Genomic DNA, 27,068 nt, shown 5'->3' with positions numbered 1-27,068 from the left:
TCGGGCCGCACGCTCGATGTACTGGAGCAGTTCCCGCAAACTGAAGTCCTCTCCTCTCCTCTCCTCTCCTCTCCTCTCCTCTCCTCTCCTCTCCTCTCCTCTCCTCTCCTCTCCTCTCCTCTCCTCTCCTCTCCTCTCCTCTCCTCTCCTCTCCTCTCCTCTCCTCTCCTCTCCTCTCCTCTCCTCTCCTCTCCTCTCCTCTCCTCGTCATCTTTGTGTCCGAGGGGCGCCTCCTGCAGCTGACCTTGAAGGCGCTGGAAGCATGACCCCGGTTCACCCTCCCAACGCCCCTCCCGCCTCGCGTCCGACGTCACCAGTGGCGCCCTCCCGGTTGATAACAGGGACATGTACCTGGCTCTACTGTTCATTGTTCTTGTTGTTCTTTATAATTTCTACTCTCTCAGCTGAGTCTCCGCTTTATAGTTTTAATAAAATTATATTTAAACTCTTTGGGATAAGTGAGAACATTCATTATCTTGATGACAATTCTGTAATAAACAGCTCATTAGATTTAATAACATGATTACTGAGAGTAATCTCTCAATATTAGAAAACTACTGCTTAGTAAAGTCATGGAGTCACACAGCACGGAAACAATCCCTTCGGCCCAACTTGTCCATACTGACCAAGGTGCTAGTCCACTTGCCCAGGTGTGATCCAAATCCATTTACCTGTCCAAATGTTATTTAGTTTAGATTAGTTTAGCGATACCCACCAGTGATCCCCGCACACTAACACTACCCTACACACACACACACTAGGGCCAATTTATAATTTTTACCGAAGCCAATTAACTTACAAACTTGAACGCCTTTGGAGTGTGGGGGGAAACCGAAGATCTCAGAGTAAGCCCACGCATGTCACAGGGAGCACGTACAAACTCCGTACAGACAGCACCCGCTGTAAGGCAGCAACTCTACCGCTGCGCCACCATGCTTTTGTTATAGTACATGCCTCAACTATCTCCTTGGGCAACCCATTCCAAATAACCACCAACCTCTGTATGCAAAAGCTGTATGCAAATTCCTATTAAATCTTTCCCCTCTTACCTTAAACCCATGTCCTCTGGTTCTTGATTCCCCTACTCTGGGTGAAATACACTTTCACCACTCATTCACCCATTCTATCCCCCTCAAGATGTTACACACCTGTATAAAATCATCCCCCAGTCTCCTGCCCTCCAAGGAATGAAGTCCTAACCTGCCCAACCTCTCCTCTTGCTCAGCTGCCGAGTCCGGGTGACATCCTCGTAAATCTCCCCCGCGCTCTTTCCAGCTTAACGACATCCTTCCTACAGCAGAGTGATCGAAACAGAACACAGTGCCGCAAATGTGGCCTCACTAACTTGTACAGCAGCAGTAACTTCAATGGGGGGGGGGGTTACCTGCTACTTTGACAATGGACAAAGAAATGCAACTCGGAGTCTGTTATGGAATGGATCCAATTTTGTAGTTCCTCTGAATTCAGCCTCAAATACAAACGCAGGCACGATGATCTCCATTGATTTGATTTCCATTGACTTGACTTGACTTGTTCTTGGTTAGTACGGGTATCAGAGGTTATGGGGAGAAGGCAGGAGAATGGGGTTAGGAGGGAGAGGTAGATCAGCCATGATTGAATGGCGGAGCAGATGTGATGGGCCGAATGGCCAATGCTACTCACTTATGACCGTAACACAGCCACTCGTTATAGTACGGATGATTCGTAATTGCTATCTGGCCTGACTAAATAGTTATTAAAGGGAGCAGCAAATGCAGTCTTGGGTGATGAAATGGTCCCTTTCTTATAGAAATAATTGCAATCTTGACATCCCACCAGTGAATAAGAATGTTTGATTTGAACACTCTGTTCTGAGGGTAGTCAGCGTAATCTTTCAATGATGGCAATAAATTAAGAGTTTCAAGTGACAGGCATTAGAGAAAGTACAGGGGAATAGAGTCATAAAATGATACAACTTCGGCCCAACTTGTCAACATGTCCCAGCTACACTCGTTCCACCTGCCCGCGTTTGGTCCATATCCCTCCAAACCTGTCCTATCCATGTACCTGTCCAACTGTTTCTTAAATGTTGGGATAGTCCCAGCCTCAACTACCTCCTCAACTACCTCCTTCCAGCATCTGCAGTTCCTTCTTAAACACCTCTGGCAGCTTGTTCCATACATCCAATACCATTGTAAAAAAGTTACCCCTCAGATTCCTATTAAATCTTTTCCCCTTCACCTTAAATCTATGTCCTCTGGTCCTCGATTCACCTACTCCGGGCAAGAGACTCTGTGCATCTACCCGAACTATTCCTCCCATGATTTTTATACATCTCAATAAGATCATCCCTCATCCTCCTGCGCCCCAAGGAATAGAGTCCCAGCATGCTCAATCTCTCCCTACAGCTCTGGCCCTCTGGCCCAGGCAACATCCTTGTAAATCATCTCTGTACACTTTCCCAGCTTGACAACATCTTTCCTAAAACATGGTGCCCAGAACTGAACACAATACTCAAAATACGGTCTCACCAACGTCTTATACAACTGCAACATGACCTCCCAACTTCTATACTCAATATTTTGACTAATGAAAGAATCGTTCTTTTGAATCATTCAACTCTCATTTTAATTGTCTTAGGTGTAGGTGAGGTGACACAAAATGCTGCAATAACTTCACAGGTTGGGCATCATCTCTATAGAACACGGATAGTCAGACTATCTGAAGAAGGGTCCCGACCCGAAACATCGCCTATCCATGCTCTCCAGAGACAGACACAAAATTCTGGAGTAACTCAGTGGGACAGGCAGCATCTCTGGAGAGAAGGAATGGGTGACGTTTCTGGTCGAGACTCTTCTTCCCATTCCTTCTCTCCAGAGATGCTGCCTGTCCCACTGAGTCACTGCAGCAGTTTGCGTCTATCTTCGGTGTAAATCAGCACCTGCAGTTCCTTCCTGCGCATGTTCTTCAGAGAGGCTGCCAGACCCGCTGAGTTACTCCACCCCTCTGTGCCTTCTTCTATAAACCAGCACCTGTGTGTCCAATTGAAAATTAGTTGGACTTAAAAGTAGTATATAGAGCTGGTGTACGGGGTGATCGCTGGCCTGCATGGACTCGGCGGGCCGAAGGGCCTATTTCCAGGCTGTATCTCTAAAATAAAGTCTAAAGTTCTTTTAAAATCTGAAGAAGGGTTCGGAACCAAAAAAGTCACCTATCCACATCCTCCAGTGATGCTGCCTGACCCACTGAGTTACTCTTGCATTTTGTGTTCTATGCAAGATTCCAGCATAGAGTCAGAGTCATACAGCATGGAAACAGGCTCTTCAGCCCAACTAGGCCACACGGGCCAACATGTCCTAACTGCACTAGTCCCACCTGCCAACGTTTGGCCCATATCCCTCCAAACCTGTCCTATCCATGGACCTGTCTAACTGTTTCTTAAATGTTGGGATAGTCCCTGCCTCACATCCCAAACTTTGGGATGGTTCCCGCATCTGCAGTTCCTCTTTTAAAACCTGATTTAGAAACATAGAAAATAGGTGCAGGAATAAGCCATTCGGCCCTTTGAGCCAGCACCACCATTCAATATGATCATGGCTGGCCATCCAAAATCAGTACCTTGTTCCTGCTTTCCCCCCCCGTATCCCTTGATTCCTTTAGCCCTAAGAGTTAAATCTAACACTTTTTCTATGAATTACATTTCATTTTTTGCATATTAATTATGCTTTCTTAATCGATTGGATCCTTTGTAAGATCATTAATATTTAAAGAGGAGAAATATTGAACTGAAGACAGTCGATGTATTGCTAGTGTCACACATTAATATTTAAATACCATTTCCTTCTCCTGCCACTTTATCATTTTGGATGAGCATAATCATGGCTCCACATAAATTGTGAGAGAAGTAGAAAGGATGACATATTAAAACATTTAATGTGTAGGAAGGAACTGCAGATGCTGGTTTAAACCGAAGACAGGCACAAAATGCTGGAGTAACTCAGCGGGGCAGGCAGCATCTCTGGAGCGAAGGAATGGGGTGACGTTTCTGGGTCGAGACCCTTCTTCAGACTGAGTCAAGGGAGAGGGAGACACTGAGATAAGGAAGTGTAAGAGATCAAAAGCGATGAGGATCAAGGCAAATGTAGAATGGATCATTGTTTCGGGTCGAGTCCCTTCATCAGACTGAGAGTCAGGGGCGAGGGAGATATATAGAGGTAGGGAAGGGCAAGGGGTGAAAATACCAGATCAAAGTAGATGATGATAAGGAAACGTAGAGTGGTTCATAGAAAATGTGTAAGAAGGAACTGCAGATGCTGGTTGCAATCGAAAATAGACACAAAATGCTGGGGTGACTCAGCGGGTCAGGCAGCATCTCTGGAGAGAAGGAATGGGTGTCGTTTTGGGTCAAGACCCTTCTTCAGACTGAGAGTCAGGGGAGAGGGAGATGTAGAGGTAGGGAAGGGCAAGGGGTGAAAACGACAGATCAAAGCAGACGCTGATGAGGAAATGTGGAATGTTTCCTTGTTGGCTGAGGGGAAGGTGACAACGTGGCAATGTTTAATCAGGAGGGCAGGAGAATTGTGCATTCAGCCTAGTTATTCAATGTCAATTGGACACAGTTTTGCCATTGAGTTTACCGCTGCACACCGTTTACAGTTCAGATTGGTTATTCTGCTAAAGATCCCAGCTATACGCGATTTAATTATTTCCATGGCAACTTGCATTGAAATTCTGCAGTGCTTGACCTCAGATAATGGGGACAGATTTACAGAAGAGAAAACAGCATTAAACCCGCTCTCACCTTCAGCTAACAACCTGGCTCTACAGCAACGATACATGAATGGCAGTGGTCCTCTTTGCATGCAATACCCTGCTATTTAAACTTCCCCTGTCATGTTCTTTTACACAACTTGTATATTCCTTTTGAATTCTGTAGAGCTCTGGTATTAAGGGGCTGTCCCACTTGGGCGAACTAATCTGCGAGTTCTGGTGAGTTTGCCCTCGACTCAATACTCGCAGCATGAGGTCGTAGGAGGTCTTTGTAACTCTCCTTCATGCTCGAGAGTAGTCCCCGCGTACTCGAGGCCTCAGCTAGGTCGCGGCGTATTTTTCAACAAGTTGAAAAATGCCCGCGAGTGAAAAAAGGTCGCCATGGAAAAAAATCGATACTTTTTTTACTCGTAGGTTTAGTCGTAGTAGGTCGGCATGTTAGTCGTAGGTAATCGAGGGTAGTCGAAGGTAATCGTAGATAGTTTTCATCATAGTCGAAGGGAGGTCGAAGGGAGGTCGAAGGAGATCGAAGGATGTCGTCTTCACTCACCACTATTCGGTGTCCAATTTTCCCGAAGTTAGTCGTAGCGAGTCGTAGCTAGTCAAAGCTAGTCTTCTACATAGTCGAAGGAGGTCTTCAAAATGACATTTTTCAAACTCTCCTAAACTCACCAATTAGGTCTCCGCAGTGGGACAGCCCCTTTAGTCCGTCGCCCTTTCTCCTGTCACAGTATTGGGGACGATAGATATCTGACATTGCAACATCTAGTTAGGATTTGGTTTATTATTGTCAGGTGCACCTTCTTAGGCCCCTGTCGGTCGTGGCTGACCATGGGTGTCTCCAGGGTGCTATTCCCTATGTGGAGGACGCCTGTGCGTGACGTTGTTTAACGTGGGGAGACTGGTGCACAGACAGCCACCCCACGATCCTTGACAGATCTGGGTCAGGATCCAGTTGCATGGAGTCCAAGACGACTGGAGACCCTTTTCTGCTGCAGCCTTCATCCGCCTTCCCAGCCGTTGTGACGCCCCACTAAGGTCAGCCATCGTCCTCCGCCTGTTCCACCGTTGAGGTCTTGGTCGGATTGCTCTTTGTCAGAGACCTCCCGCCTTCGACCCTACAGCCATGGGTGGCCTTACCAGGAGCATAGCTCCAGAGGCATCGCTCTCAGGATCTCAGGACCACACAAGCTTCTCCACCACGACAAGGTGACAATCCACGGAGAAATAATCCACCTGCACCAAGGTACAGTGAAAAGCAACATTTTCCACACTATCCAGCCAAATCAAATAACGCCCTAATGAAGACAGACACAAGATGCTGGAGTAACTCAGCGGGGACAGGCAGCATCTCTGGATAGAAGGAATGGGTGGCGTTTTGTATTCTTCTATAATTAATACAATGAGTACAATCAAGCCAAATTCAAGAACAATAGGAGGAGGGAAGGGAGAGAGGGTGGCACAGTGTTGCAGCGGTAGAATTGAACTGCAGTAGAACTGCACTCTGCATCTTTTCGTTTCGTTAAGAGATACAGCGTAGAAACAGGCCCTGAGGCATCCTAGAGTATTCAATCTGTTCAAAGCTGTGGGGAGTTCTCAAGCAATCTTCGGAATGGATAAGAATCCGAATATTATATTTTCCAATAAAGTTACTTCGATAAAGGGAGCGAGATCACCAAAGTAATGATCCCTGCATCAGTTTTGAGAAAATCCCTACGGCAGTTTGAGTCAGTTGTTTGTGAAACAGTGAAAGACTTTTTTGGGTCGTGTTCTCCAGTTAATAAAAATACTACACGTGATTACACTCAAGCCGTCCACAGTGTACAGACACGGGATAAAGGGTGTAACATTTACTGCAAGATAAAATCCGATAAAGTTCATAGGTGATAGGAGCAGAATTAGGCCATTCGGCCCATCAAGTCTTCTCCGCCATTCAATCATGGCTGATCTATCTCTCCCTCCTAGCCCCATTCTCCTGCCTTCTCCTCATAACCCCTGACAGATCTTATACAGTCGAGGCTCTAAAGCAAGTATCTTTTAGTTTAGTTTAGAGCAGGCCCTGTCAGCCCAACATGCCCATCCTAATCAATATGTATCATCTACACTAGTCCAACCTGCCTGTGTTTGTCCCATATCCCTCAAAACCCATCCTATCCATCCATGTACCTGTCTAACTGTGACAGAGGCCAATTAACCTACAAACCTGCACGTCTTTGGAGTGTGGGAGGAATCCGGAGCACCCGGAGGAAACCCACGTGGCCAGAGTGATACCGTGCAAACTCTGTACAGACAGCACCCATAGTCAGGATCGAACCCGGGTCTCTTGCACTGTAATGCCCCTGTCCCACTTAGGAAACCTGAATGGAAACCTCTGGAGACTTTGCGCCCCACCCAAGGTTTCCGTGTGGTTCCCGGAGGTTGCAGGTGGTTGCCAGAGATTGCAGGTCGTGGAAGCAGGTAGGGAGACCGACAAAAACCTCCGGGAACTGCACGGAAACCTTGGGTGGGGCGCAAAGTCTCCAGAGGTTTCCGTTCAGGTTTCCTAAGTGGGACAGGGGCATAAGGCAGCAACTCCGCCGCTGCACCACCCTGCCGCTTGGGGCTTTGGTTTTGTTTTTGCACTATATTGTTTGTACGATGGTTTTTTTTATGTTGAACTCCAGTTTGCTCTTTACTATTGGTGACGACTGAGTTTTACGTTTACACATCTGTTGTGCTGTGGCAAATAAGAATTTCGTTGTCCTGTTATGGGGCACGTGACAATAATTCAGGACGACAGATGGCACAATGGGCTAAGTGTTCGGCTGGCAACCGGAAGGTAGCCGGTTCGAATCCCGCTTGGAGTGCATACTGTCGTTGTGTCCTTGGGCAAGACACTTCACCCACCTTTGCCTGTGTGTGAATGTGTGTGAATGTGTGTGAGTGATTGGTGGTGGTCGGAGGGGCCGTAGGCGCAGAATGGCAGCCACGCTTCCGTCAGTCTGCCCCAGGGCAGCTGTGGCTACAGAAGTAGCTTACCACCACCGAGTGTGACTGAGGAGTGAATGAATAATGCGATGTAAAGCGCCTTGAGTATTAGAAAGGCGCTATATAAATCCCATCCATTATTATTATTATTAATAAATCACTCTTGATTTTTGAGATAAACGATATCAATTAATGATGTGGCACCACAAGACCTGGTGATCTGCACCTTGAGATTTGAAGCTAATCGATGCTCTGGCAAACCTCTTACAAACTTCTAGAAGTCTAGGACAGTTCTCATTGATTGGAACCAAGTGAACATGTTGTGCGGCACGGTGGCGCAGCAGTAGAGTTGCTGCCTTACAGCGCCAGGGACATGGGTTGGACTCTGCCTACGGGTGCTGTCGGTACGGAGTTTGGCCCTGTGGCCGCGTTTGTTTCCTCCAGGTGCTCCGTTTCCCTCCCACTCTCCAAAGATGTGCAGGTTTGTAGATGAATTGGCTTCTGTAACGCTCTGTTACAGACAGGTACACGGATAGCTCAGGTTTAGAGGGATATGGGGCGAAACGCAGGCAGGTGGGACTATTGTAGATGGGACATGTTTGATGGTGTGGGCAAGTTGGGCCGAAGGGCCTGGTTCCACTCTGTATGAATGACTCTATGACTGTGACTGTCCCTAGTGTGTAGGATAGTGCTAGTGTGTGGACTAATCGCTGGTCGGCGCGATAAGTGCCTATCTCCACGCTGTATCTCCAAAGTCTAGAGTCTAAATTTATACCACTTCATAAGAAATGAGATAGAGAGGGAACACAGAAGATCATACTTGCCAAGCCTGACGTCAGTAGTAGGGATCAAAATACTTCATCCCTTCATAAGAACTCCCTTGAAACATTAACTTTGTTTGACGTTTCACAGACACTGACTGAGTGTTTCCGGCGTATTCTGTTTTTGTTTCAAAACCCCGGCATCTGTACTTTTTGATCTGATTGTCCGAGGTATAGAAAAGGCTGGGATGTCTTATTAAGCAAGTGGGAGCGAGATTCATAACAAGAATAAATATGATCTTATCATCTTATAACATGGGTTTAAAGTTTGTCTAAGGCCAATAGGCAGCACTTCAAGACTGACAGGTTGTACCTTAAACGTAGCAGTGATCGTTTAACGCTAAATGCTGCATTGTATAGACTATGACTTTGAGGGCATGTCTGATCACAGCCCCCCCCCCCCCCCCCCCCCCCCCCCCCCACTCCCCTGACACCCTCCCCCTCCCTCTCTGAATCTAAGCAACTCAAACCGTGGAGTATTTGACTCATTTGCCACCCTCATTGTTTAGAGATACAGCGCGGAAACAGGCCCTTCGGCCCACTGAGTCCGCAGCGAACAGCGATCCCCGCACACTAACACTATCCTTCACACACTAGGGACAATTTACACAAACACCAAGCCAAATAACCTACAAACCTGTACGTCTTTGGAGCGTGGGAGGAAACCAAAGATCTCGGAGAAAACCCACGCAGGTCACGGGGAGAACGTACAAACTCTGTACAGACAAGTACCCGTAGTCGGGATCAAACCCGGGACTCCGGCGCTGCAGGCGCTGTAAGGCAGCAACTCGACTGCTTTTAATTTTCTTTCAATTCACATGTTATTTTGATTCACACATTACATGTTGTGAACCTTTGGACAAAAATGATTTTCTCATCCACATCCTGCACACCGAGGACAATTTACAGAGGCCAATTAATCTACAGATCAGTACGTCTTTGGGATGTAGGAGGAGACCGGAGCACCCAGAGGAAACCCACACGGTCACAGGGAAAACGTGCAAACTCCAAACGGAGTATCGGAGGTCAAGAGCGAGCCCGGGTCTCTGGCGCTGCGAGGCAGCAGCAGCCCCACCCGCTGCGCCACTGTACTGTCCGAAAGGTGATGTGAGGCCGGTGATATATGAACTAAACCTGCACATCCCTCTGCAATAAAGTCACGCTGGGTGGCGTGGTGGTGCAGCGGTAGAGTTGCTGCCTCACAGCACCAGAGAAACCGGGTTCAATCCCGACCACGGATGCTTGTCTGTACGGAGTTTGTACGTTCTCCCCGTGACCTGCGTGGGTTTTCTTCGAGATCTTCGGGTTCCTCCCGCACTCCAAAGGCGTACGGGTGTGTAGGCTCATTGACTCGGTACAAGTGTAAAATTATACCGAGTGTATAAATGTAAATATAAGTGTAAAATAAGGTAAGACAGTGTTAATGTGCGGGGATTGAGGACATTGAGGACTCGGTGGACCGAAGGGCCCGTTTCCGCGCTGTATCTCTGAACGAAACTGAACGAATAAGGCCTGTGCCTTCAGGATCAGCCTCTTCAGCCATCTCGAGTCCCGCAGAAAGGGCCCCATCAGTAGGACAATCACACTCGACATCGAATGATCGCAGACGCTGAAGATTCTCAAGTGTAACGCTTTTCTCTCAGTGGCACTTTTACGACAATTAAGCTGGATTCGTTTTGACAGGCACCTTACTGTATTAAGAAGGAGGCAGATGTTCCAATTTTCAACTCCTGTGCCAAAGTGATAAGAGAAGGCAGACAGATAATTGCGGGCTGAATTGATGGACAGAGTTAAGTGTGCCAAGCAATCTTGCCATTGTGCCTCGGTGACGTGTCTCACTGCTGCATTTCAAGCCTTGTCTCTGGGTCACTTCGCCATCCTGTGTAGGTTTTTGATCTCCAATCTTCCTTGTTATTCCTCCATCTGTTCCTCTGCCATTTTGAATGATGAAATCAGGCTGAAGTGTGAATGTTTTTACTGTGACTTGAAAGGAGGTGGACAGGTTTGTCATTTCTTATTCCCGTTCATTTTATAAAGGATGACTGTCGTGAGATTGATCCCCCGGCCTAGCTGTTGTGCGGAACGAGCTGTACAGTCATATCAGCGCACTGCACGCTGCTGTTTCATCACATTGACTTGTGGCAGAATATAACCTGCCGACAATATGTGTAGGAAGGAACTGCAGATGCTGGTTTAAACCGAAGGTAGACACCAAAAGCTGGAGTAACTCAGCGGGTCAGGCAGCATCTCTGGAGAAACGGAATAGGTGAAGTTTTGAGTCGAAACAGTCTGAAGAAAGGTCTCGACCCGAGGAAAAATCACCTTTTCCTTTTCTCCGGAGATGCTGCCTTTCCTGCGGAGTTACTCCAGCTTTTTGTGTCTGTAAGGTCATAAGGTCATGCGATAGTGGAGTTAGGCCATTCGGCCCATCAGCTATGGTTAAAAAAATATTGTAAATTGTCCCTAGTGTGAGGGATCGTGCTAATGTCACTGGTCAGCATAGATTCGGTAGGCCGAAGGGCCTGTTTCTGTGCTGTTTCTCCAAAGTCTGTAATCTTTAACGAGGACATGATAGGTGCTACATAACTATTTTTAAGTATCTTGCAGATCGGTTGATTTTATGTGGATCTGCACATATTCTAAGTTTAAATCACAAAGGGTGTTGGGTGTATGGAACAAGCTGCCAGAGGAGATAGTTGAGGCTAGGACTATCCCAACGTTTAAGAAACAGTTAGACAGGTGCATGGATAGGACAGGTTTGGAGGGATATGGGCCAAACATAGGCAGGCGGGACTAGTGTAGCTGGGTCATGTTGTCCGGTGTGGGCATTGGGCCAAAGGGCCTGTTTCCACGCTGTATCACTCTATGACTCTAAGTCTACTCCGCCATTCAGTCATGGCTGATCTATCTCTCCTTCCTAACTCCATTCTCCTGCCTTCTCCCCATAACCTCTGACACCCATACTAATCTAGAATCTTATCTATCTCTGCCTTAAAAATATCCACTGACTTGGCCTCCTTTACCTCCTGTGGCAAATAATTCCACCCTCTGACTAAAGAAATTTCGCAAGAATGTGCATTGTGCGACTTCTGGCATCATTGGAGCAGAACTGACATTGGTAAAGCCAGAGGCATGGATCACTGAATACGTGCCTGGTTCATATTCATGATTGGTGCAATTCGCTGGGAATAGCGATGGCGGCACAGTGGCGCAGCGGTAGAGTTGCTGCCTCACAGTGCCAGGGGTTCGATCCCGACCACCGGTGCAGTCTGTACGGACTTTGTACGTTCTCCCCGTGACCTGCGTGGGGTTTTCTCCGGGATCTCCAGTTTCTCCCTACAATCCAAAGACGTACAGGTTTGTAGGTTAAATGGCTTGGTCTAAATTGTAAATTGGCCCTAGTGTTTTTGTAGGGAAGCGTTAGTGTGCGGGGATCACTGGTCGGCGCGGATTCGGTGGGACGAACGGCCCGTTTCAGCGCTGTATCTCTGTATCTCTAAATTCTGGTTCACACAACACCCTAAAACATCACCAGCGTCCCTTCCATTCTCCCATTCTTCATTACCCTGGTGGAAAAACGCAACCTGCACTGAAATGCATGACCCAAATGCCCCCAGCGTTGCCCCTGAGGAAAGTGACATCCCTATTGATAAACATTCCCCAGATGAAGGATCGTAGTGCGGCACGGTGGCGCAGCGGTAGAGTGCGCTGCCCCACAGCACCAGAGACCCGGGTTCGATCCCGACCACCGGTGCTGTCCGTATGGAGTTTGTCCTTTCTCCCTGTCACCTGCATGGGTTTACTCTAGTTTCCTCCCACACTCCAAAGATCGGCATCGGTTAAAAAAAATTGTGAATTGTCCCTCGTGTGTGTAGGATAGTGCGAGTGTGATCGCTGATCCGGTGGGCCGAGAGGCCTGTTTCCGCGCTGATACCCTGCAGATGCATCTTTCCAATACCGAGACTACACACTGTGTGATTACCATGCAGCTAAGTCGGCAAAGCACCTTTGGTTGGTGAAACAGTTTTACTTCATATCAGAAAATTGATATATTGCATTTACAGACACAGCTGCCGTCCACAAGGAGTAAATAAAAACCGCTTCTCCCCTGCTGTTGTGATGGGTTATTTTATTTATCTCCTCTCTTCGCAGACCATCAGACCTCTGATTACCGCTTTATTGCTCAGTGAAGTAAACGTGGGTAACATAACGTGATGTATGAGACTACAATCTGATTCAGTTCCATTGTGGTAATAAACCACGAGAATCAAACTCAAGTGCTGAAGAAAGGTCTCGACCCGAAACGTCACCCATTCCTTCTCTCCAGAGATGCTGCCTGTCCCGCTGAGTTACTCCAGCATTTCATGTGTATCAAGCAATGTTCAAGTTCACACTACATCCTTAAATTGTTTCCCTTTTTCTTTCTGGTAGAAGTTATTTTTATCATAGTGGTTTAATCTTCCTGAAATAGGTATTTAATAGGTATTTAACATTAGTTTAGAGATACAGCGCGGAAACAAGCCCTTCGGCCCACCAGGCCGGTGCCGACCAGCGATCCCCGCATATTAATGAACACAATCCTACACACGCTACATGGACAATTTTTTACATTTTTTTACATTTACCAAGCCAAATAACCTACAAACCTGAACGTCTTTGGATGGATTGTGGGAGGGAAACGAAGATGCCGAAGAAAGCCCACGCAGGTCACGGGGAGAAAGTACAAACTCCGTACAGACAGCACCCGTAGTCGGGATCGAACCCGGGTCTCCGGCGCAGCGAGCGCGCCGTAAGGCAGCAACTCTCCCGCTGCGCCACCATGCATCTTCTGTGATGCAAGTGCATCGCACAGCTGTGCAGTCTGGGCGCCTGATGAACTTTGATATTCATGCCAAAGACCATCACCGAGGCCAACACCTCTCTGAAGTCTGAAGAAGGGTCTCGACCCAAAACGTTGCCTATTTCCTTTGCTCCATAGATGCTGCCTCACCCGCTAAGTTTCTCCAGCATTTCTGTCTACCATCGATTTTCCAGCATCTGCAGTTCCTTCTTAAACCTCTCTGAAGTCTAATTTATTGCCTTCGTGGCCATCACACCCAGCGCATGGTAAAACTGGAATATCCACAGCAGTCACCTTATATGGTATGTTTATGTAGTGCCGATTGCAAACGACAATGGAACTGCCCAGCTAGAATGAGAAGTCGAGCGTGCACCAGGCTTGCAGGATCACTCAATTCCCAATAATTTGCAGAGTCCAGTCAAATATGTTACAATCAGGCACAGCGGTTATACGGCATCAGAGCAAAGCATTAACTAAAAAATAAAATTAGCGCCTTTACATTTTTTTTCAACAAACAGCGAGGTGGCGCAGCGGTAGAGTTGCTGCCTTATCGTGCCAGAGACCCGGGTTCGATCATGACTACTCCGGTGCTGATTGTTGGGAGATTGTATGTTCCCCCAGTGACAGCGTGGATTTTTTTTCGGGTGCTCCGGTTCCCTCCCACACTCCAAAGGCGTGCAGGTTTGTAGGTCAATTGGCTTTTGTAAAATTGTAAATAGTCTCTAGTGTGTGCAGGATAGTGCTAGTAGTGCGCGGGGATCGCTGGTCGGCGCGGACTTGGTGGGCTGAAGGGCCTGTTTCTGTGCTGTATCTCTAAACTAAACTAAACAAAGCTATATTATAGGGCATCAGAGCAAAGCTTTAAAATGTCTGCAAACTTTAGCCAAAAACCGAACATATGGTGGTGCTGGCTCGAAGGGCCGAATGGCCTCCTCCTGCACCTATTTTCTATGTTTCTATAGATAGAGCTCTATAGGCTGGTGGAATCAAGGGATATAGGGAGAAGGCAGGTACGGGTTATTGATTGGGGACGATCAGCCATGATCACAGAAGGCAGTGGAGGCCAATTCACTGGATGTTTTCAAGAGAGAATTAGATTTAGCTCTTAGGGCTAACGGACTCAAGGGATATGGGGATAAAGCAGGAACAGGGTACTGATTTTAGATGATCAGCCATGATCATATTGAATGGCGGTGCTGGCTCGAAGGGCCGAATGACCACCACCTGCACCTATTTTCTATATCATAACTAACATAGAAACATATTTAAAAAATAGGTGCAGGAGGACGCCATTCAGCCCTTCGAGCCAGCACGGCCATTCAATATGATTATGGCTGATCATCTAAAATCAGTACCCAGTTCCTGCTTTATCCCCATATCCCTTGATTCCGCTAGCCCTAAGAGCTAAATCTAATTCTCTCTTGAAAACATCCAGTGAATTGGCCTCCACTGCCTTCTGTGGCAGAGAATTCCACAGATTCACAACTCTCTGGATGAAAAAGTTTTTCCTCATCTCCGCCCTAAATGGCCTCCCCGTTATTCTTAATCTGTGACCCTTGTCCCCACATAAATGAAAAGTTTTGGAATTACAACTAAAAGACTAAAGACTGAACATAACTAACAAACAAAAGACATTGTATATTCAACGAAACAACTTTTACACAGAACACACTGCTGAGAAAACATGGTTCCTTATCTATACAGGATGATTAGGGTGTATCAGGCACCCTCGTACCACTAAAGCAGGGGTCGGCAACCTACGGCCCATGGGCCGGATCCGGCCCGTAACCCGAAATCATCCGGCCTGCAGGATGTTACCAGTCCCGGGGGCGCAAGCTGATCTGGGAACTGCAGGAAGTCCCAGAGCACGCAGGCGACTGACCTGGGAGCTACAGCCAGTCCTGGGGCAGGCGACTGACCTGGGAACTGCAGAAAACGAATTGAAAAACACGTGAAAACTAATGCGAAAAACAACACCAAGTGTCACACTATGGCGATAGATGTGGCCCACCGCCCGCTCACAGACATGGGTCCTGGCCCCTATGCAGAACAAGGTTGCCGACCCCTGCACTAAAGGGATCATTGCTCTGTCTAGGCTGCGATGAGCTCCTGTTGCCAATTATGCTCCTATGAAGTCCAAGTCATGACTGCAAGATCCCTGCACCAATGCTGAGAAAAACACTGCGAACCAGTCGAGCAGGCTACTGCTTTTTATAGGGACTGCCACATATTTTTGAATGTCCAAAAAAAGTTCAAAGACTAATAGAAACACAATTAAATAGACATGGCCCATGGGTTAAGGTTGAACACAGGTCCTCTAGCTATGAGGCAGCAGGTCTACCTGTGCCACTATGGTGTGTACAGCTCGCTTCATCAATACCGACCGATAAGCCTGAGGCCGGATGCAGGCCAGTGCTCCATTATATGGAAACAAGGTTCCTCATCTCGTAAGTTTCAGCAACATTCTATTTTCTATTTTACAAGCTGATTCTTTGGAGATGACAAGTTTCCACCTATTGTCTGATCAAAAATGGTTGTGAATGGTAGGGAGACTGAAACAGAGTTTGCTCAGTTTAGTTGACAGATACAGAGTGGGAACAGGCGCTTCGACCTTCTAGTCCGCGCTGACCAGCGATCCCCGCACACACTTACACTATCCTACACACATCAGGGACAAATTAAAATGTACCCAAAGCCAATTAACCTACGAATCTGGACGTCTTTGCAGTGTGGGTGGAAACCAGAGCACCCGGAGAAAACCCACGCAGTTCACGGAGAATCGAACAAACTCCGTACGGACAGCGCTGGTGGTCAGGATCAAACCCGGGTCTCTGGCGCTGTCGGGCAGCAATTCTACCGCTGCGCCACCGTGTCCACCTACTTGTCTGAATATGGCAATTTAATTTATGCGAAGGCTACGGACATTACGATTAATTTAAATTCAATAATTAAAGGTCAAGGTGCATACGCAGTTGGAATTGTATGTTTGGTAGAATAAATAGAGTCCTGTTATTTTTTTTTGGATTTATCTCAGGGCATCAAAGGGCAAAAGATCTTTGTGTTCTGGTTTGGGATTTCTCTGCACAAAGCTGCCTAGAATCTAGACTCAGGGAATCTCCACATGATAAAGCAATAAAAGAATAAATAATTGCACACTCGGTACTGAGTTGCCCGTGTTTTGAAAGCCAGATTGCCTGAGGCAAGGAGAAAGATCTTGCTCCTGTACACTTGGTGAATGTTGAAGTGCAAGGTACTCCTCATAAGATCATAAGTGATAGGAGCAGAATTGGGCCATTCGGCCCATCAATCTACTCCGCCATTCAATCATGGCTAATCTATCTCTCCCTCCTAACCCCATTCTCCTGCCTTCTCACCATAACCTCTGACACCTGTACTAATCAAGAATCTATCTATCTCTGCCTTAAATATATCCACTGACATAGAAACATAGAAAATAGGTGCAGGAGTAGGCCATTCGGCCCTTCGAGCCAGCACCGTCATTCAATATGATCATGGCTGATCATCCAAATCAGTATCCTGTACCTGCTTTCTCTCCATACCCCCTGATCCCTTTAGCCACAAAGCGACCACCACAGCCTTCTGTAGCAAAGATTTCCACAGATTCACCACCCTCTGACTGAAGAAATTCCTCTTCATCTTCTTTAAAGAACGTCCTTTATTTCTGAGGCTTTATTTCTGATTCTAAAAAACTCTAGCGAGCACAGGTCCAGTGCTGACAAACGCTCTCCATATATTTGATCGGTAATGCTGGGAGGAATAGTGAAAGTCCTGGATAGAGTGGATGTGGAGAGAATGTACGGATGTGGAGTACAAACTCCGTACAGACAAGCACCCGTAGTCGGGATCGAACCCGGGTCTCTGGTGCTGCATTCGCTGTAAGGCAGCAACTCTACCGCTGCGCCACCGTCTGAGATATGAATTTCTGTAGGGGTAGTCAGAGGGTGGTGAATCTGTGGAATTGTGGAGGCTGAGTCAGTGGATAATTTTAAGGCAGGGACAGATAGATTCTTGATTAGTACGGGCGTCAGTGGTTACGGGGAGAAGGCAGGGGAATGGGGTTAGGAGCGAGGGACGATTGAATGGCGGAGTAGACATGATGGGCCGAATGGCCTAATTCTGCTCCGATCACTTATGCCCATATGATCCTATGAAGAGCTGGCTGCATTTTTTCTTACCAGTTTACGGACGGTTAACAGTACTGAGAGGGATGATAATTGCTCTTATTCTTTAGTTACAGTATTGCTTTGTTCCATTATTACCGGCAACCTTCTCCCTTTTCATCCATTGTTGTGATTTTGTTCACTTGCACCAGTTGGAGCCGAGCCACTGGTGACATGAAGAGTAATGGGACACGGTTTCAAATTGGAAACAAAGAGTTTTGACAAACAATTGCTTTCCACCGGTTAATGGAAACGGATGTTCGCCAGCATCTTTATGTGGCCCTAATACCCGATGGTGGAGCAATGAATAGAAAGACATGCGGGTTTGTAGGTTAATTGGCTTCTGTACATAGTGGGTTGTCACCTTGTCGTGGTGGAGAAGCTCGTGTGGACCTGAGATCCTGAGAGCGATGCCGTCTGGAGCTATGCTCCTGGTAGGGCCACCCATGGCGGTAAGGTCGAGGGGGAGGTCTCTGACAAAGAGCAATCCGACCAAGATCTCAATGGTGGAACAGGCGGAGGACGATGGCTGACCTTAGTGGAGCGTCACAACGGCTGGGAAGGCGGATGAAGGCTGCAGCAGAAAAGGGTCTCTGGTCGTCTTGGACTCCATGCAACTGGATCCTGACCCAGATCTGTCAAGGACCGTGGGGTGGCTGTCTGTGCACCTATCTCCCCACATTAAATAAAGTTGCACACAGGCGTCCTCCACATAGGGAATAGCACCCTGGAGACACCCATGGTCAGCCACGTCCGAAGGGGGCTGAAGAAGAAGAACATAGTCCCCAGTGTGTAGGATGGAACCAGTGTAGGGGGGTAGTCGAACTTGGTGTATCTCCAGGATCTTCTCTTTCCCTCTCCCCCGACTCTCAGTCTGAAGAAGGGCCTCGACCCGAAACATCGCCCATTCCTTCTCTCCTGACATGCTGCCTGTCCCGCTGAGTTACTCCAGCACTTTGTGTCTATCTTCGGTGCATTACCCGGCACCCGCAGTTCCATTCTATTCCTACACATGGGTGGGACATGCTCAGAGGGATATGGGCCAAACGCAAGCAGGTGAGACTGGCATAGATGGGGCATGTTGGGCGGCATGGGCAAGTTGGGCCGAAGGGCCTGTTTCTATGCCCCATGACTCTATGACTGTAACTGCAATGGCAACACGTCTCACTCCTTGAGATGGCCCAGGCAATAAAATCTATCAAGCAACTTATCAGGCTAAGTTTGACATGTTAAATTACACAATTGTAAGCATACCACAACAAGGCTGCGGTCCAAGTCTTCAGAGATTGGAAAAAAGAACAATATTTAGACTGAGCTTTGATTCTTTGCTTAACATTTTGCTGAAGGATAAATTGGTCAGTGAACAAGCTAATAATCCTGTCAGCTGGAGTAAGATTGGTCATAAAATGTGCTGTAATTTTTATCCAAAGGGTTCTGCAATTATTAGTCACAAGAACAGACTGTAAATGTCACAAGTGAATCATTGAAATCTTTGATCTAGTCTATCAAATCCCGAGGATGTTGCCAGGGCTAGAGGGTCAGAGCTATTGGGAGAGGTTGAGTAGGCTGGGACTCTATTCCTTGGAGCGCAGGAGGATGAGGGGCGGTCTTGTAGAGGTGTACAAAATCATGAGAGGAATAGATCGGGTAGATGCACAGAGTCTCTTGCCCAGAGTAGGTGAAACGAGGAGCAGAGGACACAAGTTTAGGGTGAAGGGGAAAAGATTTAATAGGGGATCTTTTTCACACAAAGGGTGGTGGTGTATGGAACATAGAAACATAGAAATATAGAAAACTAGACCAAGTGCAGACCCGTTGGGTCTGTTCCCCCAACGTGCGGTTGTGGGGGGGGGAGGCGGCAGGAAGCGTCACACACACTAACTATCCCCCCCCCCCCCCCGCACTCACGCTAATTAACCCCCTTGATATTATATTAATATTATTAATTCACTCCTTTTACCCCATAACCACCCTATCTACTGACGCGTAGCCCCCAACTTGCAGTCACATCTAGAGAGGGGGGGGGGGGGGGGGGTAGAGAGTTAGGGCAGAGAGAGAAGGGGCAGAGACAGAGAGAGAGAGAGAGAGAAACACAGAGAGAGGGGCAAGAGGGAGAGAGGGTGGAGAGGAGGAGAAGAGGAAGGGTGGGTGAGGGGGGAAAGGTGGGGGAGGAGGGGAGGAGAGAGAGAGGGTGAAAGTGAGGGGGAGAGAGAGGGGGTGCTGAGAGGGTGGGGAGCAGGGAGGGGGAGGGAGGAGGGAGGAGGGAGGGTGGAGGGAAGAGGGTAGGGGGTGTGGAGGGGAGGGGGTTTAGGGGAGGGACGGTGGGGGAGGGGATGGAGGGGAGGAGGGGAGAGAGAGAGGGGGAGAGAGAGAGAGGGGGAGAGAGAGAGAGGGGGAAGAGGGTAGGGGGTGTGGAGGGGAGGGGATTTAGGGGAGGGAGGGAGGGAGGGGATGGAGGGGAGGAGGGGAGAGAGAGGGGGGGAGAGGGGGAGGCGGAGGAGAGAGGGGGAGGAGAGAGGGGGAGGAGAGAGGGGGAGGGGAGAGGGAGGAGGGGGGGAGAGAGGGGGGAGAGAGGGGGGAGAGAGGGAGGGGGAGAGAGGGGGAGAGAGAGGGTGTGCTGAGAGGGGGGGGGTGAGGTGAGGGGAGGGGGAGAGGTGGGGAGCAGGGAGGGGATGGAGGGGAGGAGGGGGAGAAAAGGAGGGGAGAGGGAGAGGAGGGAGAGGACAGGGGGGAGGAGAGAGGGGGAGGGGCGGAAGAGAGAGGGGGAGAGAAAGGGGGGAGAGAAAGTGGGGAGAGAAATGGGGAGAGACAGGGGGAGAGACAGGGGGGAGAGACAGGGGGGAGAGACAGGGGGGAGAGAGGGTGTGCTGAGAGGGGGGTGAGGTGAGGGGAGGAGGAGAGGTGGGGAGCAGGGAGGGTAGAGGGAAGGGGGTAGGGGTGTGTGGATGGGAGGGGGGTTTAGGGGAGGGACGGTGGGGGAGGGGATGGAGGGGAGGAGGGGGAGAAAAAGAGGGGAGAGAGAGGGGGGGAGAGGACAGGGGGGGAGAGGAGAGGGGTGGAGAGGAGAGGGGGGGAGAGGAGCGGGGGGAGAGGAGAGGGGGGGAGAGGTGAGGGGGGGAGAGGTGAGGAGAGGGGGGAGAGGTGAGGAGAGGGGAGGAGGAGAGGGGGGGAGAGGGAAGGAGAGGGGGAGGGAGGAGAGGAGAGGGGGAGGAGAGGAGACGGGGGAAGAGGAGAGGGGGGGGAGAGGAGAGGGGGGGAGAGGAGAGGGGGGGGGGGGGCTGGGGAGAGAGGGGGAGAGAGAGAGAGAAAGAGAGAGGGATAGGGAGAGAGAGAGGCGGGGGGAGAGAGAGGAACCCAAACTGCTGCAGTGACCCAATCAACCATTTGCAGGCAGTGCTGTTTTATTTCAAACTAACCATATTTTATTTTCAAACCACATTAAGGGTACTTACTCACAGGTGTGAAGAAATTTGTTCAGTGTCATTCAGAGCTCAGAGTGCCCTCCATGTTGCAGCGTGATTGAGGCACACCACTTGCAGAGACTGATTGAGGCACACCACTTCCTGGTTTTATAGTCCCTCAATCTCCCTCCAGCAGGGGCAGCAGAGAGAATGGGGAATTGTGTAAAAACATTAATATCTCTGTCATTTCTCATCGACGGGAAAAATACTCGGTACACATGCGGCGGAGGGGGGCTCTGAGCGAGGTGGCCAAAAATGACAGCCGTAAGTGGCGGCGTTCTCTCGGAAATCGCAGCACAGAATGCCAAAACCGGTCAAGAACAGAGATTTAGTAATATAAGACAGGTGCAGGAGTAGGCCATTCGGCCCTTCGAGCCTGCACCGCCATTCAATATGATCATGGCTGATCATCCAACTCAGTATCCTGTACCTGCCTTCTCTCCATACCCCCTGATCCCTTTAGCCACAAGGGCCACATCTAACTCCCTCTTAAATATAGCCAATGAACTGGCCTCAACTACCTTCTGTGGCAGAGAGTTCCAGAAATTCACCACTCTCTGTGTGAAAAATGTTTTTCTCATCTCGGTCCTAAAGGATTTCCCCCTTATCCTTAAACTGTGACCCCTTGTCCTGGACTTCCCATCATCGGGAACAATCTTCCTGCATCTAGCCTGGGCAACCCCTTAAGAATTTTGTAAGTTTCTATAAGATCCCCCCTCAATCTTCTAACGAGCTGCCAGAGGAGGTAGTTGAGGCAGGGACTATCCCAACGTTTAAGAAACAGTTAGACAGGTACGTGGACAGGACAGGCTTGGAGGGATATGGACCAAACGCGGGCAGGTGGGACTAGTGTAGCAAGAACATGTTGGCCGGTGTGGGCAAGTTAAGCCAAAGGGCCTGTTTACACACTGTATCACTCTATGACTCCATCAGGAGACATTCAAGTTATTGCTGCACAACCCCTCAATGTTCAACATGATGAGAAATTCCTGTGGAAAGCAGGAAATTACCCCTGTGGGCATTCTCACTGTGAAGAAATTGTCCGCCAATGAACTTGTAACAGAGACAGTAAACAGGTTGCCAAAACATTTCTCTCTTTAATCCGTGCAAGATAATTGGGATATAAAAGCAGGACATTCAGTGGTTTACGTTGGAACATTCATTACCAGTCCGGCAAATACCAATTTCAGCTCTAGTTTTATTTATGCAGCAAAGGGAAATAACGCAGCGCTGCACTTATTGAAAACCCACGGCGTGCAAAACAATGATCGTGCATTGACTGCTGGTTGTTTTGTTCTAGTGCTTTGCAACATCTAGCCTTTGCCATTCCCTGTTTCCGAGCTGTCGCTGAAACTAAACTTGCCCATTCCCCTGCAGACTTGGTTTCGGAGACACAGTACGGAAACAGGCCCTTCGACCCACCGATTACTCGCCGGCCATCGATCGCCCTAGTTAGAAACATAGAAAATAGGTGCAGGAGTAGGCCATTCGGCCCTTCGAGCCTGCACCGCCATTCAATATGATCATGGCTGATCATCCAACTCAGTATCCTGTGCCTGCCTTCTCTCCATACCCCCTGATCCCTTTAGCCACAAGGGCCACATCTAACTCCCTCTTAAATATAGCCAATGAACTGGCCTCAACTACCTTCTGTGGCAGAGAGTTCCACAGATTCACCACTCTCTGTGTGAAAAATGTTTTTCTCATCTCGGTCCAAAAAGATTTCCCCCTTATCCTTAAACTGTGACTTAAGTTCTGTGCTATCCCACTTTCCCATCCACACCCTGCACACCAGGGGGGGGGGGGGGGGGGGGGGCAATTTACAGAGGCCAATGATCCTACAATCCCTGCACGTCTTAAGCTTTCTACTGAGGGTTTCGAATGTTCAGCCTCCTGATGTTGCAAACAACGGAGTGGGGTGGGAGATTGCAATCTTCACGTGGTCCGCCCTGTTTCGACGAATGCAATCAACCTGGCGTGCACAATCAAGTAAGATCAAATAGAACAAGTTGTCCTACAACTTTTAGGTTGTGCACGCCATACGCAAGAAGAAGAAGAAACAACGGAGTCAAAACGTAAGCACCTTTAATTAGATTTTTTAATGTTGTTTGTATCATGCTTAGCTTAGTTGAGAGACTAAGCATGGAAACAGGCCCTTCGACCCACCATCCACGCCAGCTATCAATCACCTAAGTTCTGCTATCTCACTTTCTCATCCACTCCCTACACACCAGCGGCAATTTATAGGGGCCAATTAACCTGCAACCCCGCACATCTTTGGAATGTGGGAGCATCCGGAGGAAAGCCACGCAGTCACAGGGAGAGCATGCAAACTCCATACAGACAGCACCAGAGGTCAGGATAGTACCTGCGTCGTTTCTCAGCATTTCATTCAGCTCACGGTCTGTATATTAAAAGCTCTTTGTTTGAGTTTAGTTTAGTTTAGAGATACAACGAGGAAACAGGCCCTTTGACCCACCCAGTCCGCACCGGCCAGCGATCCCCGCACACTAACACTATCGTACATACACTAGGAGCAATTTACATTTATGCCAAACCAATTAACCTACTAACCCTGCACGTCTGTAGGAAGAAACCGAAGGTCTGGGCGAAAACCCACGCAGGTCGCAGGGAGAACGTACAAACTCCGTACAGACAGCACCCGTAGTTGGGATCGAACCCGGGTCTCTGGTGCTGCAAGCGTTGTAAGGCAGCAACTCTACCGCTGTGCCATCGCGCCGCCCAACGGCGTTTTCTATACACTTGCTCAGCTGGTCACTTCTGGATCCATTTTGGAGCACCAGAGACCTGAGTTCGATCCCGATTACGGGTGCTGTCTGTACGGAGTTTGTACGTTCTCGCCGCGACCGCACGGGTTTTCTCCGAATACTTCAGTTTCCTCCCACACTCCAAAGACTTGCAAGTTTGTAGGCTAATTGGCTTGGTATAAGTGTAAATTGCCCCATAGCACGTGTAGGATAATGCTAATGTGCGGGGATCGCTGGTCGGAGCCAACTCGGTGGGCAGTTTCTGCGCTGTATCTCTAAACTAAACTAAACTAAACTAAACTAAATCTTCAGTATAAATCAGCATCTGCTGTTCTTTCCTACTACATTCATAATTGATTCTGAGGGTCTAAAATTGACCAGCAGTGATTTATCTCCCCATAAGGTCAGCACTAACCATTTTAATATCACCTGAGAACGTTGTTGAATATTAAAAAACAGAATTAGCGTGAGAATTAATTATTATCATATATACTGGACTAAATTTGTTCTGCGTTCATCTTTTGGCCCATCTATAGCCTCTCACACTTTAAAATCAGATATAAAGGAATGCCTGATTATTTTTACTGACGGACATAGAAATAAATATTATGCTGCATTGCTCAATTTATTTGTATTTAAGCTTCAGAAAGAGAAAAAAACGTTCCACAAGTTTACAAAGGATTAAATTCGCTTGTTAAGGACTGCTAACTTTGGGAAGAATATTATTGACAAAACAAGAATTATATGTTTTTAATAATCCTTTAATAATCGCTGATTTGTGTCAGGGGTTATGGAGAGATGGCAGGAGAATGAGATTGAGAGGGAAAAATAGATCAGCCACGAGTGAATGGCGAAATGGACTAGATGGGCCGAATGGCCTAATTCTGTTCCAACATCTTGTCAACTTTAGGGCAGCATGGGGGCGCAGAGGTAGAGTTGCTGCCTAATGCCCCTGTTCCACTTATGAAACCTGAACGGAAACCTCTGGAGACTTTGCGCCCCCACCCAAGGTTTGCGTGCGGTTCCCGGAGGTTGCAGGTGGTTGCCGGAGGTTGCAGGTAGTGGAAGCAGGTAGGGAGACTGACAAAAACCTCCAGGAACCGCACGGAAACCTTGGGTGGGGCACAAAGTCTCCAGAGGTTTCCGTTCAGGTTTCCTAAGTGGGACAGGGGCATTACAGTGCCAGAGACCCGGGTTTGATCCTGACTACAGGTGCTGTCTGCACAGAGTTCGCACGTTCTCCCCGTGACTGCTTCGGATTTCTTCGAAGAGCTGCGGTTTCCTCCCACATTCCAAAGACGTGCAGGTTTGCAGGTTAATTGTCTTCTGAAAATTGTAAATTGTCCCTAGTGTGTTGGATAGTGCTAATATGCAGGGTGATCGCTGGTCGCCACGGACTCAGTGGGCCGAAGGGCCTGTTTGCTCGTTGTACCTCGAAAGTCTGAATGAATAAAGGGACACGCGTTCATTTTGTACTGATGGACATGGAAAGAAATATATTCCGGTCACGCTCAAATTAATTCTTTTTAATCTTCATAATGAGAATAAAATGTTCCACAAGTTGACAAAGGGTTGACATAGCTTTTTGATGAATTGCAAACATAGAGAAGAATATTATTGGCAGGACAGTAATTATATATTTTTAATAATGCTCAAATAACATCTAAGTAGGTCGTGATACGTAGAATACAAAATTACATACCATATATATTTGACTGCAGCTAAACTCATATCATTGTTAATTTCTATCAAAGTAATCTGATTAGTTCGACGGAAAGACGACCTGCTGGATTATGTGAGGATGTTATCATCAAAGGGCTCTCTATGGATGTTAGCTGAGAGATGAAGATTTAACAAAGAAGCAAGATAGATTGCATGGAATAATGTTGTTCCTATTTTCGTGCTGAAAAGCCTCTTCTGTATAAAGTAACAAAGAAATATGAGATACTACATCACTAATATCAGTGTTTATTGGATTATATAAATACTGTTCTTTTGGAAAAAATGTGTAGGTCGTGACAAATCTCATCCAGCCAGGTCGCATCTTCCCATCTCCACCCCTATCCGCTTTCCGCAGAGACCGTTCTCTCTGCAACTCCCTGGTTAACTCGTCCCTTCCCACCCAAGCCACCCCCCTCCCCAGGTACCTTCCCCTGGAACCGCAGGAGATAATAATAATAATGGATGGGATTTATATAGCGCCTTTCTAATACTCAAGGCGCTTTACATCGCATTATTCATTCACTCCTCAGTCACACTCGGTGGTGGTAAGCTACTTCTGTAGCCACAGCTGCCCTGGGGCAGACTGACGGAAGCGTGGCTGCCAATCTGCGCCTACGGCCCCTCCGACCACCACCATAGAGATGCAACATCTGTCCTAATACATCCTCCCTCGATGCTGTCCAGGGACCCCGACAGTCCTTTCAGGTGAGGCAGAGGTTCACTTGCGCCTCCTCCTACCTCATCTACTGTGTCTGCTGTTCCAGGTGTGGACTCTTATACAGTATATTGGCGAGGCCAAGCGTAGACTGGGCGATCGTTTCACTCAGTCGGCCATAGCCTACGTGATCTACCGGTTGTTAAACACTTTAACTCCCCTTCCCATTCTGATAGCAGCTGAGGTCCTTTGATGATATCCTCACTCATTCCACGAGCCTATCTTTCTGTCCAATTAATTAGGAAAAGAAGTGCTGGAATAATTCATCCTTCAGTCTGAAGAAAGGTCCTGTCCTGAAACATCGCCTACTCATGTCCTCCAGAGATGCGGCCTGACTCGTTGAGTTACTCCAGCACTTTGTGTTTTATGTCAGAAACCACAGATGTGATGAGATTTTAAAAACATTTCTTGAACTTTCTTTTGTTTATTCTGTTACCTGTGAGCACTGTGTGTACAGACCTGTTATGCTGTTGCAAGTAAGAATGTAATTGTTCTGTTTTTGATACGTGACACTTGTGTAGGAAGGAACTGCAGATGCTGATTTAAACCGAAGATAGACACAAAATGCTGGAGTAATTCAGCGGGACAGACAATAGACAATAGACAATAGGTGCAGGAGTAGGCCATTCGGCCCTTCAAGCTAGCACCTCATTCAATGTGATCATGGCTGATCATCCACAATCAGTACCCCGTTCTTGCCTTCTCCCCATATCCCCTGACTCCGCTATCTTTAAGAGCCCAATCTAGCACTCACTTGAAAGTATCCAGAGAACCGGCCTCCACCGCCCTCTGAGGCAGAGAATTCCACAGACTCACAACTCTCTGTGTGAAAAAGTGTTTTCTC

The 27,068-nt window shown here is 48.0% G+C and overlaps 1 protein-coding gene and 1 long non-coding RNA gene across 4 annotated transcripts in view; one reads left to right on the top strand and one right to left on the bottom strand.

Annotated features, from left to right (window-relative positions):
- prkg1 (protein kinase cGMP-dependent 1) overlaps positions 1-27,068 on the top strand; it is a 445,216-nt gene that overhangs the window by 238,632 nt on the left and 179,516 nt on the right. The window lies entirely within an intron of this gene.
- LOC116981354 lies at positions 16,960-22,468 on the bottom strand. Its single transcript, XR_004414215.1, has 3 exons — positions 22,420-22,468; positions 18,924-18,926; positions 16,960-16,974 (listed from the first exon to the last, which is right to left on the bottom strand). It is a non-coding gene; the product is annotated as an uncharacterized LOC116981354 (long non-coding RNA).

Source organism: Amblyraja radiata, chromosome 15 (genome assembly GCF_010909765.2).
Source record: "Amblyraja radiata isolate CabotCenter1 chromosome 15, sAmbRad1.1.pri, whole genome shotgun sequence".
Lineage (NCBI taxonomy): Eukaryota > Metazoa > Chordata > Chondrichthyes > Rajiformes > Rajidae > Amblyraja > Amblyraja radiata.
This window is presented reverse-complemented; position numbering and strand designations above follow the sequence as displayed.